Here is a 15780-nt window from a genome sequence, read left to right as displayed (position 1 = left end):
CCCTAATTCGGTTGTCTCTCTCTCTAAAACTCACATTCTTTTTAAGATTTCATCTAGATCCATTGTGTTCTTGACCCTAGTGTCTTTGAGAATAAGGTAGAGGGCTTCAAGATCTTCGTTTTGATCCAAGAAGAAGTTGGTTTCATCATCTTTGGAGTTCTACCTTGTTGCTTGGGTTTTCTACACTTGAAGTAGGGATTTTCTACACTCTAGTATGGTTTTTAGCTTAGTTATTTGTAATTGTGTATAGATGATGAGATTTGGTTGTGGTTTGGACAAATCTAAGATTTGGGTGTGAAATGAAAAGAGGGGTTTTTGTTGTATAAGAGATAAATGAGTATGAGGTTTGAATATAAGATCTTGGTATACCAAAATAGTTGATTTTGGGTGTTTGGGTCACTATTGGAAAAAGGGAGATTTTTGCGCTAATTTGATAAAATGATTATTTTGTATAAATAATTGAAATTAATATTGAATATATCTTAGAAATAATTGCATTAGGGTATCGGTGGAGGATAGTTATGATTGTTGCAGAAATTGTATGATGATTAGGCGATATAATACTAATCTATTGTTGGTTGTCATTGAATATGACCATGTTATAAATACATTGTATATGTATGTTTATTGGAAGGAGAAAGGAGATGTATATGATTATGTTTATAAATGCATTGCATATGTATATTTGTTTGGGGAGGAGAAAAGGGATGGACTCCATTTGAAGCAAGCTGGCCTGAGTGTCCTGGGTGAAAGACCCGAAATCTCGTATATAAAATGGCAAGGTTTGAAGTGTTTATGTGTATGTTTGCATAATTGGGAAAACCATTGAGTTGTAGTCTCATCTTGGTTGTTGAAAGATAATGAATTTAACTCATGAATTGAGTGGTATATATATATGAACTGGAAATAAATTGAAGGAAAATGGAATAAGATTGGTCTCAGTGGCATATAGGTCTGTAGGCCTTGTGGATGCTTTCATATTGGTATTGTTTATAAACGTGGCATCTATACCTTTGCTAAACTTCATAAATTGTGTTAGATTATTTTTACTGGGCTGTTGGCTCACCCTATATGGGAATACCATTTTTCAGGTGCAGATGAGATGTTTTCTCCAAGGAAATAGCGTGGATGGACTTTCAGGAAGCAAGAGCTTCTTAATTATGTATTGTTGTGTGTCTGTTGGTATTTGTAAAGCAAAGGGCTTAAGATGTAATGGGCAAGACTCAATTTATGTAACCAAGTAATGACTTGGAAAGATGTAAGCCTACATGGCATTTAATTGTTTGTTAAACAGTAAACTCTGATGTATGAAAGTATGTTGTTTCTCACATTTATTCCGCATATGAGTTATCTTTATTGTATTATTTTGGGGGCGTTACACATGTAATGGGTGATTGTTTTTATTGATATTTTTGAATGGTTATCATGTACTAGATGGCTGTATTTGTTGTTAACAGATATTTTTGGATGGTTATGACGTAATGGATGGTTATTAGGCATTTAATATATAAAATGTTTTTAGTTTTGAATTTTTTTGATTTAATATATTGGTTTAATAATGACATCAAAGTTGTCGCCATGTTTGACTTTTAAAAAAATAAAAACTAATTCAATGAAAATAAATATCAAAACAAATTATTTAAAAAATTTATTTCTACCCTCCCAAAAAATAAAATTATATAAACATGATGTGTTTTTAATTTTTTTCACCAATTTGATTTTTAGTTTTTTAGAAAAAAAAAATTTGAAAATAGATTCTGAAAACTAAACTAAATAGAATTTTATAACCATAAAAGTTTCAATATTATTCATTTAAAAAAATGCCATTATATTTCAAATAACATTTAAGTTAACCAACACAAATTAACTTGTATGTCGACTGCCCTTCAAATAGAGCAATAATATCTTTAATTATCCTTATTTGAAACGATATTCAAAGTTCAGAATAAAATGTATCACAATTAAAATATTAAGAACCAAAGTGATATAAGCTCAAAATTATAGGACTATTAGTGTAATTCGTCTTATTTCTTTCTTTCCTATTAATGTTTCGGGTAGTTGGAAAAATTAAACATCGACTTAAATGGTAAAATTTTAAGAGTGATGTTAGGAATTCCGAATATTTTATGTGAGTCTCACACTTATGTAAGACATTTGGCAAAAATATTGATAAAACATATGGAATTCCTAACATTTTCCAAATTTTAATTATGAAAAACCTAGAAAAAGAAACAGAAGGGCAGTCAGAAGAAGTCATTGCCAATATGATCTGTTTGGATTGGCAGAAAATGAAAGAAACATTCTTCAATTAGAGAGTTTATGAAGTAATTTTAAAATAGAAAAAAAAAAATAAATGGAAAAGTGTGGTGGACACATAGGCGACTCCACGTTAAGGTGAGAGGGTTCACTTGAACCCACTGATATTTGAAAAAAAAAAATTAGATATGTGAATTTCTGTAGTTAAATGTAAATAATGTATTGAATGTACCTTTTGAAGTTTTTTTCCCTGGACCCTCTTTTTACCAATTTTTTTATTTTCTGAACCCTCATGCTTTTTGTTTTTATAATGAGAAATTATATATATCACTGATTGTTTTTATTCCCGTTTTATATTACCTCGTACGTAAATATTCATGGTTGGTTCATTATTTTAAAGATAATTATTAAACAATTAATGAGAGCAAATAATATTTTACTGTGTAATTTAATGATAAACAAGTGTTAAAAAAAAAAAAATTGATATATATATATATATAGCAGTCTACTATGTTATAAAATTATTCGGTGACTTTGATTGCTACGTGGCACACATATTTAAATGTTTATTCATATAGTCATCAATTTGTATTGGTACTTTTAAGAAACAATATGAGAGTCGGCTATTAGTAATTTGTTGCTTTTAATAATTTTATTTTCTTACCACTATCCTTCTCCTCTAGGTTGAGCTTGTCTCAAGGCAATTATTGATAAAATTTGAGAAATCTTTTAATTGTATTGTAAATTCTTCTTTTACTTATGAAACTTGTGATAATTATACAAATAATTCTTTTAAGAAAAATTGTGCTGATGTGAACAATCAGTCTGGAGATTTAAGGCTACTACCACCACACAAAAAACAAAAATAATAATAAAAAAAACATTGTAAAAGTGTATATATTCATATTTTTAAAATAATATCAATTTAGATTTATGATTTGAGAAGTTTTTATTTTTAGAAATAGAAAAAAGTAAAAACTAATGTGGAAATATTATTTGAATTATTTTTTAAATTTTCGAAAAAATGAAATTAAAAAAATATTGATATGAAGAATCTTTTCAAGCTTTCATTATTTTTGTTTTTGAAAAGTCAAAAAATTAAAACTAAAAAATAAAGTTAATTTAAAAAATTAAATGACACCGATAATTTCTAAAATCGCTACTGGGTGGACAGAGAGTAGTCAGTCTTATTTTATTTTTCTTGTTCGATTTTGTTAGCTTGTCTTTTCTTAAAGGAGAGGGGGAGAGAGAGAGAGAGTGAGTGTGAATGTGAGTGTGCGTGTGCGTGTGTGCGGGGAAATGGGAACTTGGGCTTTGAGAATCTTGGTCCTCGCTTGGGATCTCTTGACAAGGTCGCACTCTAGGATAAATGGGATTTAACGGCATTTTTTTAAACGTCACTTTTCTTAATTTTTAACGACGTTTTATAATTGCCGCGTATTTTTTAACCAAAATGGCACCGTTTTATAATTGAAGGTGTTTAGAAACGCCTCCAAATGTGGTGAGTACACGCGCTTCCTCCATCCTTCTTTTTGAAACCCTTATTTTGAATCTGTGGGAGAGAAACTCTAAATGTTACAACTCTCTCTCTCTCAACCCTGATACGCACATCTCTCTCTCTCTCTCTCTCTCTCAAGCCTCTCTAAGCTCCATCTGCATCGGCAATTTCGAAGACTCAGAGCCATTTCAAAGCTCCATCACCACCATCATTTGCACTGTCTCTCTCTCTCTCTATCTCTCCCTCTCTCTCTCTCTCTCTCTATTTTTAGATCTACTAAGCTCCATCTTTCCAAATTTTGGGGTAGCGAGCTCCACCATCTCTCTTTCTCTTTAGATCTATGAAATCAATGTTTTAGGGCATTCTTACTTGATCCTCAATTGCAGAGATTTAGAGATTCAGTGATTCAAAGACTCAAAGATTTAGTAATTTCAGAGTGATTTGTTTTTCAAAGCTCCATTGCCACTACCATCTACATCGGCAATTTCGATTTCACTAAGGTGAGCTCCGCCGTCTCTCTTTCTCTCTCTCTCTCTCTATATATATATATACCTACACTTTCTCTCCTTAAAAATTCCTCTTCTCATCTTCCAAAAGCTCAGATCTGAACTCTGACCCCTCAATTACTCGCATTTCAAGCTCCAATGGCGGTGAATAGTCTACTTTGTTTTTGAACTTTAATCGGTACTCTCTCTCTCGCTCTATTTCTTTTGAATTTACGGCATGTATAAAATTTGTAGAGGCAATGTAATTTGGAAATCTGGATTCAATTGAGCATTGTAGTACAACACTGAAGTTGCTCTAAAACTTTTGGATTAATCTGTAATTCATAACTTTAAGAAGGTCTATGTAATGCCCTGAAATAATTCGACATGAACCATTCATATGTAATCAACATTCACTCAATAACAACAACCATCTGCCCATCTTTTGATAATTAATAAAGAGTCTTTACAAAAGTTTACATGCAGGTATACATTCATCGAGACAAATCATATGAATCTATAGCATGTAAAGCATTCATTCTCAAAAACAAAACAATGCCCTTAAGGGCTTACATCTTCCAAGGCATAAGCCTGGTTACACAAAATGGTTTCTGCAACCCACACACATTAGCCCTTGGCTCAAAAGAATATCACAAAATAAAAGAGTTATGTACTTTTCTCAAAATATCCGTATCCTCAGTTCGGCGGGATCACCACATCTTTACCTGCATCAAATCCCACAGGGGTGAGCACAAAGCCCAGTAGAGAATTCTTACAAAGTATATACAGTTATGCTTTTATCTTAACATAAAAACAAATGTGATTGCAATGCCATACCAAGATTTAGGTACTAAGGAAAATCATTCGTTTCAATGCACCAATTCAAAATTACCATATTCTCAATATCATCATGTGATCTCATCAATTTCAAATTCCCATTTATTAATTCAATAGGGGCGGTAAATACGACACTGGTAATTCCTAGGCCAATGTTTGCAAGTAGACTCTACGAGTACTACCAAACTGTCATTTTTAGCGGTACTAACCGGAAGGCTGGACAACTATTCGCGCGGCTTTCGAGTCTTTCACCCTGGACACTCAGGCCAACTTAACAAATTCATCTACACCTCCTATCCGGACTTACCAACGTATTTATCCCTTATACATTTTCATAGTTCTCAACACAATAACTATTTCTTTTCCTCATAATGGAAATCTCAATGATTTAGATTCACAATGCACTATGATAAATGAAATAACATGCAATGCAAATGATCCTTTCCATATCTTAAGACATAACAATTTAGTCTTGCCACAACTTTGCTCATTTATGTGTTGTCAAGAATTTAACATTTGCACCTCATTTTCTTATAACAAATGACTAGCATATCACCCGTGCTATACACGGATTGTGTTTACAATTATCTATATATGTGAATTGTGATTTTTAATTTTTTTTTAAATGTCTTCTTTTTTTTCTTTTTATATTATATTAAAATTCAATATTTTGATAATAATCATATGTGTTGGATTTTTCAAAAAATTAAATGTCTTTTTTTTTATTATATTATATTAAAGTTTAATATTTTGATAATAATCATATGTGTTGGACTTTTCAAGAATTTTTTTTGTGCTTATTCTTAATGCATTAAAGTGTTATTATGAGGGATAATAATCATATGTATTGAGACTTTTTAAGAAATTCATATGTGTTGGATTTTAAAGAATTTTTTTTATGCTTGTTCTTAATGCATTAAGTGTTATTATGAGGGTAAGACTTGGGAGTTGGGAAAAGTTAATTAATGCTAATATTTTTTATTTTAATAAAAAAATCAAAAAATTTAGATTGGGAGATTGGAGCTCCCACAAGGCTTGGGGTTAAAAACCCCCTTTTGCTTAATATATTGTATAGATTTTCCATTTTGCCAAACATTGATGCAACTCACTCTCTTCGTCCTTTTAACACAAGAACATAAGAAATTTCAAAGACATTGGCCATATTACCAAAATTCCCCAATTTCTAGGGTTTTTCTCAAAACAATCACTTCCCATTTCATGGTGACAAACCTCACCCAAAATATTTCTTTTCTTAGGTCAACAAGATGAACCCTCAAGGATTGACCAAAAATTTAGAGTTAAAAGAGAAACCCTTTTTTGAGGAAAAACCATTACATTTTTGAAATCACTAGGTTAATATCATCACAAACTAGAAGGAACTCTTAAATCATCATAAAAAGGGGCAAAACTAGTATATATAACTCAAGAATATCCTTACCTCAAAGTAGAAGCCCAAGGAGAAGGATTAGACAAAGGTGAAGCTTCCAAAAATGGCAAAACCATTTCTTCTTGGATGGAAATGAAGACCTTGAAGAGCTCAATCTTATTATCTAAGGAGGGAGGGTGAGAAGATCACTAGATCTAGGTCAAATGTAGAGAGAGAGGATATTTCTAGAGAGAGAAGCTCTCAACTTAGGGTTTGGATGAAAAAGAGATGAAAAAGTTGTGTAAAAAGTCACTTTTACGATTTGATATATGCGAACCCTGCTCGAGCAGAGAGTTTCACGCTCGAGCGTAAGACACAGTAACAACAACTCGCTCGAGCGCAAAGAGCACCGCTCGAGCATGGATTTCACCCGTTCAGTATTTCACTGATTGCAGACAGACACCCGAGCGCCAGAAGGGCCGTTCAAGCTCAGACACACTTGAGCGTAAGAAACGCCGCTCGAGCGTGAAAAACACTCTTGCAGCACTTTTGCAAAGACACTCGATACTGAAAGGTTGGAAACTCCGCTCGAGTGCAAGAATTCTTGCTCGAGCAGAAGATTGAAATGTTGGACAACAAGATTCTAGACCGAAAGGCAACCAACCTGTTTTAAACACGCTCAAGTCATTCCAAAATTCAAATTCAAGAGGTGTAAGGTAGAAAGACATAATCAGCAGCATCAAAAAACAAGATTTGGATCCATAATACCATGATAGTCGGGTGGAGACCCGGGGTCGCTATAACCTCCCCACAATAGGAAATTTCGTCCCCGAAATTTAAATAAACTCCCTAGAAGAAGTGTTCTAGCAACATTAATCATTCTTAACAACGCTAACACATTGCCAAATTCATGTTCAATTAACATTTACCATTCTCTGCATTATCATTTTATCAAAACAACAATTGCTCAAGTTAGATACATGAGATAATACAATTTACAACAAAACCTCACTTTTCCATAAGCTTATGCTAAATTTTAACAACACATACAATAACGTGCAATCAACTATTTACTAAAGAACATTACAAATCCAAATAAGCTATGCAGCACCAAATAAATCCGGATACTTGGAGCGGACTTCCGCCTCCCTCTCCCAAGTTGCTTCCTCAATTCCATGGTGTCTCCACAACACCTTTACTAACGGTATGGTCTTGCCTCGTAACACTTGCTCTCGGGTATCTAAAATTTGAATCGGTCTCTGCTCGTAGGAGGTATCCTTATCTAACTCCAAATCAACCCAGTCTAACAAGTGAGAAGGGTTGGGTTCGTACTTCCTAAGCATTGACACATGAAACACATTATGAACCCCTGACAGTTGTGGCGGTAAGGCTAACCGATATACCACTTCCCTAATTCTCTCCAAAATCTCAAAAGGAATACATGATTGCCCAATTTCATTAAACCCTGCCTAGGTGAAATCTTAAGGAATACATGATCGCCCACCTCAAAGGACAAAGGTCGCCTCCTCTTATCGGCATAACTTTTCTGTCGGCTTTGAGCCATGGCTAATCTCTTCTGAATGAGAGTAACCTTCTTGGTAGTCTCCCTAACAATCTCCGGACCCAACAACGGTGCATCTCCCACCTCGGCCCAACAAACCGGTGATCTACAAGGGCGGCCATACAAGGCCTCAAACGGTGCCATCTCGATACTAGCCTGATAACTATTGTTGTAGGCAAACTCAATCAACGGTAAATGTCTCTCCCAAGACCCCTTGAAATCTAGGACACAAGCTCTAAGCATATCCTCCAATATTTGAATGGTGCGTTCCGACTGCCCATCGGTTTGAGGGTGATAGGCGGTGCTAAAAGTTAACTTAGTTCCCAGTGCCTCTTGAAGGCTTTGCCACAACCGGACGGTAAAACGAGGATCCCTATATGATACAATGGTTACCGGTACTCCATGAAGCCGAACTATCTCTCTAACATACAATTTCGCCAAATGTTCAACTGAGTCGCCAGTACGCATTGGAATGAAGTGCGTGGACTTAGTTAATCTATCGACAATTACCCAAATGGCATCATTGCCCCGTTGTGTTCTAGGAAGCCCAACTACGAAGTCCATGGTCACATGTTCCCACTTCCACTCGGCTATAGATAAGGGTTGTAACAAACCCGCTGGTCTTTGATGTTCGGCCTTCACTTGTTGACAAGTAAGGCACTTAGACACAAAGGATGCGACATCCCGCTTCATACCCCTCCACCAAAACTGATGGCTAAGGTCACGATACATTTTGGTACCTCCCGGGTGTACCGCAAGGCATGAATGATGGAATTCCCGAAGCACCTCCTCTCTACAAGATTTAGGCGCAAACAGGCGATCTAAGTAACGTACACTCTGATCTGAGCGAATGTTCAAATCCTTCTCTTCCTTTCCATTGGTGATTCTAACCCGAATTAACTCTGTTTCCTGATCCCCTTGTTGTGCTTCTATAACTTTTCTAATCAAGACAGGTTGAGCACTTACACAAAACAATGTTGTACCCCCTTCGAACTTATTCAATTGTAATTCAAACTTGCCGACTTCACCCAACATACCCCACTCCTGAATGGCCACACTCGACAAACTACTCACGGTTTTTCGACTCAAGGCGTCGGCCACTACGTTGGCCTTCCCCGGGTGATAATGTAATTCAAAATCGTAGTCTTCTAAAAATTCCATCCACCTTCGTTGTCTTAGATTCAAATCCTTCTGGGAAAACAAATATTTGAATCTCTTATGGTCGGAGAAAACCTCAAATTTCTCACCGTACAAGTAATGCCTCAAAATCTTCAAGGAAGAAACTACCGCTGCTAGATCTAAATCGTGGGTTGGGTAATTTTTCTCATGAATTTTCAACAGGCGCAAACCAGACGGTACAACCTTTCCCTCTTGCATTAAAACACAACCAAGCCCATCCCGAGACGCATCATAATAGACGGTGTAACCCAAACCCCTCTCCGGAATGATCAACACCAGTGCCGTGGTCAATCTAGTTTTTAGCTCCTGAAAAGACTTCTCACAAGTCTCATTCCACACAAACTTAACCCCCTTTCTAGTCAACCTAGTTATAGGCGCGGCTAATCTACAGAAGTCTCTTACAAAACGCCGATAGTATCCCGTCAATCCCAAGAAACACCGGATCTCAAAAATATTTTTAGGTTGTTCCCAATCCTGCATTGAATCTATCTTCGAGGAATCTACTGTTACTCCCTCTCTTGACACGACGTGGCCCAAAAACTTCACCTCGGTGAGCCAAAACTCACACTTCTCAAATTTGGCATATAACTGATGTTCCCTAAGCAAGCCAAGCACAATCCTCAAGTGAGCCTCATGTTCCTCCCCGGAGGTTGAATAGATTAGGATGTCATCCACGAAGACGACCACAAAACGGTCCAAATATTCCCTAAAAATTTGGTTCATTAAATCCATGAAAGAAGCCGGTGCCTTAGTCAACCCAAAGGGCATTACAAGGAACTCATAGTAGCCGTAACACGTACGAAAGGCCGTTTTCTGGATATCTTCCTCCCGAACTCTCAACTGATGGTACCCGGACCTCAAGTCTATCTTCAAAAAACAACAAGACCCTCTAAGTTGATCGAATAAGTCATCTATTCTGGGTAAAGGGTATTTGTTCTTGACAGTAACTCGATTCAATTTGCGGTAGTCGATATACAACCGCAACGACCCATCCTTCTTTTTCGCAAAGAGAGCCAACGCTCCCCAAGGCGACGTACTAGGGCAAATGAAACCCTTGTCTAAAAGCTCTTGGAGTTGAATCTTCAACTCATGCAACTCTGCGGGTGCAAATCTATACGATGCCATAGAAATTGATGCCATTCTAGGTACTAGGTTGATGGTGAACTCAATCTCGCGGTGGGATAGCAAGCTGGTAAGGTCCTCGGGAAACACATCCGGGTATTCACACACTACCCTCGACAACTCAACTCGAGTCTCGTCACTCTCACTATCTAAGAGAGTAGCTAGAAGACCGCTAAGCTCATTCCTACTACGAGGATCAAATACTAGCGATAGGACCCGATCAATCTTGTCTCCCAGAAAATGAAAACAATTCCCACCCAAGGTGCATACTGTGACCCTCTGACGAAAACAATCCATCACTGCCTGATACGAAGACAACCAATCCATGCCCAGAATGACGTCAAAACTCGACATGTCTAACAGCACAAAAGCAAACAGGAGTCTACGCTCGGCAACCTCTATCTCACAGTCACGACACCCCAGTCTAAGTCAACTGTACCCTCGACTGGTGACTTAACTCTGAGTGAAGACGCTAACTATACCGTCTATAACCCCAATGCAGATGCGAATGCAGCAGATATGAATGAATAAGACGCAGCCGTATTTATCAACACACTGGCCAAAGAATTACACACAATGAAAATACCTCTCACCACCGAGGATCCTAGCATCTGCTCTGGCGCGGTAACTGCATACACGCGCCCCTGTGGTCTCTGCTGAACTTGTTCATCCCTCGGAGCGTAGGCCTGCTGTACTGACTAAGCTGAAGCGGCTCCCTGATGAACTCGTGAAGCCTGAGCTGAGTGAGCCTGCTGATGGCTCTGTGTCTGCCTAGACCCTGAAGCGCCAGACACGCCTCCTAACTAAGGGCAAGCTCTCTTCATATGCCCTGACTGACCGCACTGAAAATAAGTAAGCCCCTGACCCCTACTTTGAGACTGACTATGAGCTCGGTTAAATGGTGGTGGTGGCAACATTTGCTGTCCTTTGCTTTTCTATGGACATGAAAAGGCCTTGTGACCCAGTTGGCCACACTTGAAACAAGAAAACCCACTAGGTGCACCCTTCCCCGAACCTGCACTGGGCAAGGGAAATGTAGATCTAGACAGCTGTGGCTCGGACTGAGATGAAAAAGTGCTCTTACTCTTCATGTTGGGCCTATAGTGCCCCTGAGACCCTTGGCCCTTAGACCTCGAGTTCCGTTGCCTCTCCTCCTCGGCCTCTACAATAATCTCTACATGGGCGACCGCCTCCACAAGGCGATCATACTCACGAACCATGTTCCCGGCTACCTTGTACAAGATCTTGATTCTCAACCTTTGATTGAACTCGAAGCAACAGCGCTTCTCCGTCGTTACCAATTCCGGTGCAAACCGGAACAAACTAGAAAAGGCCGCTTCGAACTCGGCCACTGACATGTTCAATTGTTTAAGGTCCTTGAATTCCTGCCTCAACCTCTCCCAAGCCGTAGGAGGTAGGTACTTGTCTTGGAAGGCCATCACAAATGTCTCTCATGTCGGTGCTATCCGACCCTTCGCATACTTCCATTATTGGCCGGCGTCACCTTTGAGGTAATAACCAGCAAGGGTCACCCTCAACTCGTCATCATCTATGTGAAGCATTTCAAAGGTCTTCACGATTTGTTCCAACCATTCGTTCGCTTTCTTTAGATCGGGGCCACCATGAAATTCATCCGGCTTGGCCCTTAAAAACTCCCTAGTGAGGAAGCTAGCTCTAGTCTCGGCGGCATTCTCCCTCACTTGGGTCTCCACCCTCAGTATGTTCATGGACTCCTTCAATGCCCCTGCCATCTCCCGGGCTAAAGCCCCCATTGCGGCTTGGTCGGCGTATCCCGTCGCCTTCGTTTGCCTCACTAGTTCGGCCATGTTAGCTTGGCCTACACCTTCTTCTTGCACTGGTGCCCCATGGACCGGCACTCCATGTGCACCCCGGCGTCCCCTACCACGCCTTCCACCCCTACCACCTCGTGTTCGGATCCTTTCAGACATCCTTATTGAGAAACAACATAAACAAACTTAGCACATGCTTCCAAATGTGTTCGCAACTTGCCTCACACGTTAAACTATAACGATCATACCTATTTTATTACACAAATAATTTTAATTCAATCCACCTAAGCACTTAGTCACATAAACACATACAAATTATCCTTTAGTGATGAGATTCATCCCACGAGAAACCAAGAATTCTTAGTAGAATGAGTATTGATCAAGTACCCTTCTAATAAGACCCCAAGGAATTGAATAGACGCGAATAACATCCCAAAAGTCTAATCCCATACCCACGTAGTCACATAAGCATGCTAGCACATAATCACAAATAAGCAAAACATTTCCTAAATATGCGAAATGAACCCACTATAGTATGACAACCACTTCCCATGAGCCCCAAGTATTCAAACCCGGTAGCTTTGATACCAAGTTGTAACGTCCCGAAATAATTCGACATGAACCATTCATATGTAATCAACATTCACTCAATAACAACAACCATCTGCCCATCGTTTGATAATTAATAAAGAGTCTTTACAAAAGTTTTACATGCGGGTATACATTCCTCGAGAAAAATCATATGAATCTATATCATGTAAAGCATTCATTCTCAAAAACAAAACAATGCCCTTAAGGGCTTACATTTTCCAAGGCATAAGCCTGGTTACACAAAATGGTTTCTGCAACCCATACACATTAGCCCTTGGCTCAAAAGAATATCACAAAATAAAAGAGTTATGTACTCTTCTCAAAATATCCACGCCCTTAGTTCGGCGGGATCACCACATCTTTATCTGCACCAAATCCCACAGGGGTGAACACAAAGCCCAATAGAGAATTTTTACAAAGTATATACAGTTGTGCTTTTATCTCAACATAAAAACAAATGTGATTGCAATGCCATACCAAGATTTAGGTACTGAGGAAAATCATTCGTTTCAATGCACCAATTCAAAATTACCATATTCTCAATATCATCATGTGATCTCATCAATTTCAAATTCCCATTTATTAATTCAATAGGGGTAGTAAATACGACACTGATAATTCTTAGGCCGATGTTTGCAAGTAGACTCTACGAGTACTACCAAACTGTCATTTTTACTAGTGCTAACAGGAAGGCTCGACACCTATCCACGCGGCTTTCGGGTCTTTCACCCTGGACACTCAGGCCAACTTAACAAATTCATCTACACCTCCCATCCGGACTTACCAACATATTTACCCCTTATACATTTTCATAGTTCTCAACCCAATAACTATTTCTTTTCCTCATAATGGAAATCTCAATGATTTAGATTCACAATGCACTATGATAAAGGAAATAACATGCAATGCAAATGATCCTTTCCATATCTTAAGACATAACAATTTAGTCTCGCCACAACTTTGCTCATTTATGTGTTGCCAACAATTTAACATTTACACCTCATTTTCTTATAACAAATAATTTTCCATTTTGCCAAACATTGATGCAACTCACTCTCTTCGTCCTTTTAACACAAGAACATAAGAAATTTCAAAGACATTGGCCATATTAACAAAATTCCCCAATTTCTAGGGTTTGTCTCAAAACAATCACTTCCCATTTTATGGTGACAAACCTCACCCAAATTATTTCTTTTCTTAGGTCAACAAGATGAACCCTCAAGGATTGACCAAAAATTTAGAGTTAAAAGAGAAACCCTCTTTTGAGGAAAAACCATTACATTTTTGAAATCACTAGGTTAATATCATCACAAACTAGAAGGAACTCTTAAATCATCATAAAAGGGGGCAAAACTAGTATATATAACTCAAGAATATCGCTACCTCAAAGTAGAAGCCCTAGGAGAAGGATTAGACAAAGGTGAAGCTTCCAAAAATGGCAAAACCCAGTTCTTCTTGGATGGAAATGAAGACATTGAAGAGCTCAATCTTATTATCGAAGGAGGGAAGGTGAGAAGATCACTAGATCTAGGTCAAATATAGAGAGAGAGGATATTTCTAGAGAGAGAAGCTCTCAACTTAGGGTTTGGATGAAAAAGAGATGAAAAACTTGTGTAAAAAGTCATTTTTACGATCTGATATACGCGAATCCCGTTCGAGCGCAGAGTTTCACGCTCGAGCATAAAACACAACAACAATAACTCACTCGAGCGTGGATTTCACCCGTCCAGTATTTCACCTATTGCAGACAGACGCTCGAGCACCTGATGGGCCGCTCGAGCTCAGGCACGCTCGAGCATAAGAAATGCCACTCGAGCGTGAAAAACACTCTTGCAGCACTTTTACAGAGACACGCAATACTGAAAGGTTGCAAACTCCGCTCGAGCGCAAGAAGTCCCACTCGAGCAAAGGACTGAAATTTTGGTCAACAAAATTCTAGACCGAAAGGCAACCAACCTGTTTTAAACATGCTCAAGTCATTCCAAAATTCAAATTCAAGAGGTGTAAGGAAAAAAGACATAATCAGCAGCATCAAACAACAAGATTTGGATCCAGAATACCATGACAGTCGGGTGGAGACCCGAGGTCGCTATAGTCTAGAATGTGAATTATAATGTATGCTTTTGGTCTACTTTTTTTTTGCTTGATCGAATAAGCTGAATTGTGAAATGAAGACAACTTAGTGAGTTCTTGGATTTGTGATTCAAAACTCCATCTTCAAATCCCTTTTTTCTCTAATTTCTTATCTCTTTATACATATGTGTGTGTGTGTGTGTGTGTGTGTGTATGGTTTGATTTGTGCTGTCATTCTCAAATTGCATCTTATAAAGAGGGGGTTCAGTTCGATCTTGTTCTTTTCCTTGCAATTTCAATCCGAGTCAAGAAAAATTGGCTACGGTAATAACCTTCTTGTTCTGATTGATGGAACTTGATTTAGATTTAATTTATTGTTGTGGATTTGGGTTTTTCATTATTTGATTTAATTTGCTAGCTTTGTTATGCTATTTGTTTATTTTCCACTTGTGTTCCACAAGTTTGGTCATAAAAGGGAGATCTTCATTTTACAACTCCGACCAGTGTTTTTGGTGTCTTGTATCAAATAAAATGAACTTGAGATTTCAATGACATTGTTTGGTATTTTTTGATTTTGCTACTTTGGAATTCAATTTTCATAATTTTGCTAATGTTTGGTGTTTCATGGAATGAAATGGACTATAATTGCTTTAATTACCTACAATTTTTTTGAAATTACAAATTGAAGCTTCTTCTCTTTATTTTTCTATTCATGTCTGTCTTCTGATTCTATATGAACAATTGTATAGTCCTCTTCCTACTGCTTTTGAAATCCTAAAGAGCCTTCAGCTTTTGTGACAATTATTCGAGAGCCTTGTTACTCTAATTCATGTTCTTCACCTTAGAGTTGATTTGATTCCATTAGATTCACTTCATTAAAGTACAATTTAATTTCTTAATAACACAGAAAAGAAAAAAAAAATTAAACACCAAATGCTAGATGGATCCTCAAAGTCAATCTAGAAAGCACTAGCCATGTGCGCCATTGGAGATAGAGCACAAGGGAGATTGCCTCATCTCAT

The sequence above is a fragment of the Camellia sinensis genome, unplaced genomic scaffold (assembly GCF_055761805.1).
Source record: "Camellia sinensis isolate YWXY unplaced genomic scaffold, ASM5576180v1 Unanchor12, whole genome shotgun sequence".
In the NCBI taxonomy this organism is placed as follows: domain Eukaryota; kingdom Viridiplantae; phylum Streptophyta; class Magnoliopsida; order Ericales; family Theaceae; genus Camellia; species Camellia sinensis.
Note: the sequence above shows the minus strand (reverse complement) of the source record.